A 7,055-nucleotide genomic window follows, 5' to 3' on the forward strand; every position below is an offset into this window, starting at 1 on the left:
CCAATTTCTGCACTGAAATTGCCTTTGCATTTAGTGTGACGGCAGGGCAGAAGCAGAAATTATGGATCATGATGGTGGCAGGCTGGAGCTTCCATCCATGTTCAGTGATGTCATCACCATCCTTATTCCGTGCTGTCACACTGACATCAGTAGCTTGAGATCAGTCTTGGTGGGAGAGTTTATACCATGGAAATTGCCAGACACTACAGATTAGCAACTCTGCCTCTCTCCCCAACCAAAAGCTAGATATTAAACATTACCAGCATTCTCCCTGAACCACTAGGCCCATATTGTTTCACAGACAGTACGGTTACATTTTGCTAAGGTACTGATCAACCCAGTCTTCAAACATGTTAGAGAATAGAAAGATGAAAGATTCCCAAAATCATTCTGTGAGACAGCGACCAAGACAGCAAAGCCAGACAGAGTAGGGAAAGGAAACCCATTTCTCTCATTTCTCTGCAAAATATCCCAAACTAAATATTAATAATTTTAATTCAATAATACATAAAAAGTGACAATACTCAATGAATAACTTGGGTACATCTCAGGAATGTGCAGCTTGGTTTAGTGTTATAAAATCTGGAAACGTAATTTACCACATTAACAGATTAAAGGAGAAAAGCCATAAGACCTTTTTCATATACTGAGAAAAAAGTTAATAAAACCCTCAGTAGGGGCACCTGGGTGGCTCAGTTGCTTAAGTGTCCGACTCTTGATCTCGGCTCAGGTCATGATCTCGTGGTTCGTGGGTTCAAGACAGCATGGAGCCTGCTTGGGATTCTGTCTCTCCCTCTCTCTTTCTCAAAGTAAATAAACAAAAACTTTAAAAAAATAAAATAAAACCTCAGTAAATTACAACATAAAGGGTATCTAAAGAACAGCAACACACCTTACAGTAAAGATCACACTAGGGCACCTGGGTGGGTTAAGCGGCTGACTCTTGTTTCAGTTCAGGTCATGATCCCAGGGTCGTGGGATTGAGCCCCTCTTTGGGCTCTGTGCTGGGCACGGAGCCTGCTTGAGATTCTCTCTCCCTCCTTCTCCCTTTACCCCTCCCCCTCGAGCACTCACTCTCACACTCCCTCTCTCTCTCTCTCCCTCTCTCTCTAACAAGAAAAAAGAGAGCGATCTCAGCCACCACCAAATATCCAAACTTGTTTTGAAGCTATAGCCATTCTGTCATGGTAGAGGGACAGAAAAATTAATCAATGAAATATAGATGGCCAGATACATCCACATGTATGTATGTGGAACTTTGATATATAAAAAAGGTTAGCACACCAAATCATTTGGGGGCAAGTCTTTTAAACAAATGGAGTTGGAAGAAGGCTATACATAAGGCTTATACCATACCAAAAATCAATTGCAAATGCCTCCATACTTTGGAAATTAGTTGGTTTTGTCTTGTAAAGTGGAACATATGCATAGACTATGATCCAGCAATTCTCTTCCTAAGAGAAACTCCTGTATGCCTACACCAGGAAACCTATACACAGATGTGTATGGTAACCCTGTTGCCTAGTAGTAAAGAAATAACAAAACAAAACTGAAATAAGAAAACTGAAAGAAGAAATGAATAATAAATAATGTTATTTTGGTATGCTCATACAATAAAGTACTCTACACCAGTCAAAACAAATGAACAACATCTAGACACAAAGATGTGGGTGAATCTCAGGGCGCCTGTGTGGCTCAGTCGGTTAAGCGTCAGACTTCGATCAGGTAACGATCTCACGGTTCTGGGTTGGAGCCCTGCATCAGGCTCTGTTCTGACAGCTCAGAGCCTGGAGCCTGCTTCAGATTCTGTGTCTCCCTCTCTCTCTGCCCCTACCCTGCTTGTGCTCTGTCTCTCAAAAATAAATAAACATTGAAAACAAATTTTAAGGAAAGGTATGGATGAATCTCAACAATATAATTTTAAGTGAAAAGATAAGCTGCAGAAGTTTATATGCAGTCTGATATTTTCATTTCATAAACTTAAAAATGACTAAAAATGTTTGGTGAACAGATATAATGGAAATGTGCTCTAAGGAAAGAGGGAGAATGATCAGCACACCTGGGAGAGGAGTTGCCATAAACAAGAGAAAGAAAGATGTATCAGAATCTGCTATTATCAGTGTTCTAGTTTCGGATTTCTGGGGGCGGTTTCCTAAGGGTCACCCTAGAGAGAGGTTTAAAAAGTCACCTTGAATGAGCAATAATGAGAGCTGGTCCTAAATCAACAATCATATTCATCCAATTCTATGATTCTGAGACCCAATTAAAATAACCCCATTCAATTTGTTACAGGAGGGAGCCACTGAGGCAGAGAGAGGTCTCGGAGCTTGATAACAAGTGGTGGAGGCAAGATTTTTACTCCAGGTGGTCTGACCCCAGAGCCGATGATCTCAAGCATACGCTCCAAAAAGGGTGGAATTGTTTCCTATTCACAGTAGTATCAGCACCAAGTGGAATATGCATGTATGAAAGAGAAAAGTAAAGAAATATAATAGACAGTATGAATAGTAGCAGCAAGAGCAGCATATATTGTACATAGGCACATACATTAGACATGCAGTGAGAAAGCCCTGTATCATAACTACTAGACTCCAAGTAAACACAGAGGGCAACAAAGAACCTAGGTACCTCACAAGAAAGAGGGAGACTTAAGATCTGAGCATCACAAGGTTTGGGATAAAAAGAATGACATAGAAGACTCTGGGAACCAGGAACAGGACTGACAGCCAGCCACTCCTGACAACCAACATGTTAACAATCCCTAGAATGAAACAATTGGTGGTTAATATAAAAGCTGCAACTGGAGCGCCTGGGTGGCTCAGTCGGTTAAGCGTCTGACTTCAGCTCAGGTCATAATCTTGCGGTTTGTGAGTTTGAGCCCCGTGTCGGGCTCTGTGCTGACAGCTCAGAGTCTGGAACCTGCATCAGATTCTGTGTCTCCATCTCTCTCTCTGCTCCTCCTCTGCTCGTGCTCTCTCTCTCTCTGTCTCTCAAAAATAAATAAACAAATGAAAGTTTTTTGAAAGCTACAACTGCATAATGTAAATTATCCATCTAGGTCATATCTATGACTCAAATGTCAGCTGGAGTCACCCTGTACTCCGATATTTAATTAAATTGTTATAAAATGCTAGATTCTTCCTCCCACCACACACACAAAATTCAAAGGGGTTCTTGACAGCTCACATTTCCTCCGATGCCCACATTCTGTATTTCTGAGCCCTTGAGCCCTCAGACTCACTCACATCCCACTTCCCATGACTGCTCCCTTCTCTCCTGTCTCTGCTAACCCGCATGCAGAGCATACCTCCTTTTATATTATTTCTTCCAAAACTGCTCTCATAAGGCATACTTTAGCACAACAACCAATTTAAATTTTAATATTAACCATTCTCATTTAAAAGTCCTGTACTGTCATGCCACCAGGCGTTCCTCAATGGCCATCCTTCCAGAGTCTGGCCAGTGACCGTGTGCATCCTCACATTCTTGTCTTCTTCTACTACTCTCTAATTTCTTCCTTGGCACAGATTCAGCTTCATGTTAACCCTTCACAGAATATCTTAGCTTTCTCCTCCTCTGTTTTTAAAGGCGACACCCGAACTCTGTCAAAACATTACATCAAGGTATTTTTCTAAACAAGGACAATCACTTTCTTAAGGTTTACCTTTGTACCATGTTTTTTTTTTAAATTTTTTAATCTTTGTTTTTGAGAGAGAGAGACAGCATGTGAGCAGGGGAGGAGCAGAGAGAGAGGGAGACACAGAATCCGAAGCAGGCTCCAGGCTCTGAGCAGTCAGCACAGAGCCTGATGTGGGGCTCGAACTCATGAACTGTGAGATCATGACCCGAGTCGAAGTCTATCACTCAACTGACTGAGCCACCCAGGCACCCCTGTACCATCTAATAATTGTATATTGAGCAGTAAACAGATGTTAACAAGAGCTCCAGGTGCCTCTCTATGGCTTCCTTGGATCCTCAGATCCTCCCCAGACCTCCTGCCCACAATCCAGCACAGATAACATGCAGCACAGCAGAGAACCTTGATTCAGACTTATCAACATCTAAAAAAATATTAGGGTGGGGTCTAGGGAGGAGTTAAATGGGTGATAGGCATTAGGGAGGGCATGTCTCGGAATGAGCACTGGATGTCATATGTGAGAGATGAATCACTGGATTCTACTCCTGAAGCCAAGACTACACTATATGTTAACTAACTTGAATATAAATAAAAATAAATAAATATTCAACAAAAAATTTTTTTTAATGTTTATTTATTTTTGAGAGAGAGAGGGAGACAGAGTGTGAACAGGGAGGGGCAGAGAGAGAGGGAGACACAGAGTCTGAAATAGGCTCCAGGCTCCAAGCTGTCAGCACAGACCTGACACAGGGCTCGAACCCACAACCCGCAAGATCATGACCTGAGCCGAAGTCGAATGCTTAACCTTCTGAGCCACCCAGGTGCCCCTATACAAAAAAATTTTTTTAAATAAAAAATACTTTTAATATCACCCTACTACATGTTTATGTAAAAAGACAATGATAAACATATATATTGATGATAGATGATAGATAGATCGATAGATAGAATGGTCCATTTTGACATCCTAACATTCTTTGCCTCTTCCTGTGGTTGAAAAACCCAATTTTCTTTTAAAGGCCTATCATCCATTACTTTAAGTGCTCCTAGATGGTTCATTCAGGGGACTAAGGATAGACATGTGACCCAAATTAAGCAACTCAGACTCTGACTTCTACTAATTAGAATTGCTAAAATGAGATTTTGCATGGGATATGCTTATGTTGTTTTGTGTCAGATATCTAGAGTTGTTTTTTTTTTTGTAATTTGTAACAACAACAACAACAAAATTCCTAGTTGAAATATCACAGCAGGGACACAACTGGCAGCCTCATGCTGGAAACAGCCAGGTTTTTTTGGCCCACACAGTCTTTAAAACTGAATTTATTGCCACTAAGATCTAAGATCGAAATATTTACTTAAAAAATTGACCCTTCTGACTTCTCCAAAACCACAGATCTGGCAAGAAGGGACTGCAATCCCACTTGGTAACAACTGATCATCTGGATTAGAGGAGCTGCCCCCCTTTGACAGAACATGCACTTATTTATTTATATTATCTGTCATGCTCTGTGTTTGAGTATGGGATCTATGGTGCATATAGTGCCTACGTGCTCCCTGGTTCTTTACTGCTTGCCTGATTCAGTTCAGTTTAACTCAATAAATCTTTTCTCAACACCTAAAGTAGCTGGCACTGAGGAGAATGAAATAAGGTAGGGCCCACACCATCAAAGAGCCTCTTAGTCTAATTGTGGCAGACCCTTCAAAGGAGAAGTTCATATGTAATATGCTGAGAGAAATAATGGAGGTAGGTACAGGGCAGTATGAAAACCAACAAAGATCATTTCATTCAACCTGGGTTAACAGGGGAGGTTCTAGAGAATATGAAGCCTGACTGAGTTTAGGATAAGGGACAAAAGAATTCCTTACAGGTGAGCAGGTTACATAAAGGGAGGAAGGCACGAAACAGTAGACGGAGTGCAAATAAGTACAAGGTTGAGAGAGAATCCCAAGCAGGCTCCGAGTTGCCAGCACAGAATCTGACGGGGGTGCTGAATCCACTAAACGAAACAGTTGAGATCACAACCTGAGCCGAAAGCAACAGTCCAATGCTTAACTGACTGAGCCACCCAAGCGCCCCTGAACGTTTATTTTTAATATGTGGTCAGACTTATTCTACCTTCTCTCATCATTGACACCAACAGAATCAAAAGCAGCTAGTGAGGTGCTAACACCTGAGGATTAATCCAGTGATTCTGGTCACAACGCATTCCAGGAGGGATTTGGGTGATAAATGGTTCATTCTTCCTTTCGTGATTTGGATAATAAATGGAATAGGAGAAGGGTACTGATTCTGATGGCCATTCCCTCAGCACATTCCTGGCTTTTTTTCTGAGCAAAAGGATGCCACAGTGGAAGATGCAGGAATATCCACTGTGAAATGTGATACAAGGGGCTTGGGGTTGCAGTCACAGAATTGGGTTTCACTTCTTCTTGCTTGTTTCCTCATTGTTAGGTCAGGATCCTGAACTCAGAGATAACGTTATCAAGGGGCCTGGTAACTTTCTTGGAGATTTCATCTTGTTCTCATCCTCATTTTCAAAGGTGGCAACATTGTTTTTCTCTCTGTACCCACAGCACACCTCACGTAGACCCACCCAGAGTGAGTTCCTTTGGCAAACCTAGATGGGTGTAAGAGATGCAGCTGTTCTCATGCAGATGTCTCAGGACATCAGGATCAACTCTCTGAACTGTACTGACACAGATGTCTCCATAGACCTGTTCTTTTGATGGTTTTTCTGGGTACCAGTGATGTTGTATTTTTCTTGAAGTTTAAGGGTCAATTTCAAACCTCTCAACTGCCCCTTTTTTCAATTTACCATGTTTTCGAACTAGCCTGGTGAGAAAGAAGACAACAGCCACAATCTTGTTAATCTCTCCTGCCTCCGCTGCCCTGGGGCCAGAGTTGGCTGTGGACGACTCCGGAAGGGTAACCCAGGACATCCCCTCGGTGCTGCGATCTAGTTCGGAGAGCAGGTGGCTCCCGCATCCTCTAAATTGTTCTCTTTAAATTGTAAGACTTATTGGGGTGCCTGAGTGGCTCAGTTGTTTAGCTTCTGACTTCAGCCTCGGGTCATATCACATTTTGTGAGTTCGAGCCCCACATCGGGGCAGAGCCTGGAGCCTGCTTCAGAGTCTGTGTCTCCCTCTCTGCTCCTCCACCACTCACACTCTGTCTTTCAAAAAATGAATAAACATTTAAAAAATTTTTTAATAAATTATAAGGCTTATCAAGTGTTAAACTGGGAGTTATTTTGTTGTGTTATTTATAAGGTATCTTGAGGAGAGAACCAAAAGACATATTAGCACTTCACTGGCAATTATCTATCCACTACCCTATTACCTATTTATACCCAATCTTGTTCCAGAAACGATAGAATGTGACTTCCAAAATTACTACTTAGATAGCGTAAATAAA

The 7,055-nt window shown here is 41.8% G+C and overlaps 1 pseudogene; it reads right to left on the reverse strand.

Moving 5' to 3' along the window:
* Positions 1 to 5,752: 5,752 nt before the first annotated feature.
* On the reverse strand, positions 5,753 to 6,580 carry LOC121043257 (protein BTG3-like; annotated as a pseudogene).
* Positions 6,581 to 7,055: the final 475 nt, after the last annotated feature.

Source organism: Herpailurus yagouaroundi, unplaced genomic scaffold (assembly GCF_014898765.1).
Source record: "Herpailurus yagouaroundi ecotype Mexico unplaced genomic scaffold, PumYag 186, whole genome shotgun sequence".
Lineage (NCBI taxonomy): Eukaryota > Metazoa > Chordata > Mammalia > Carnivora > Felidae > Herpailurus > Herpailurus yagouaroundi.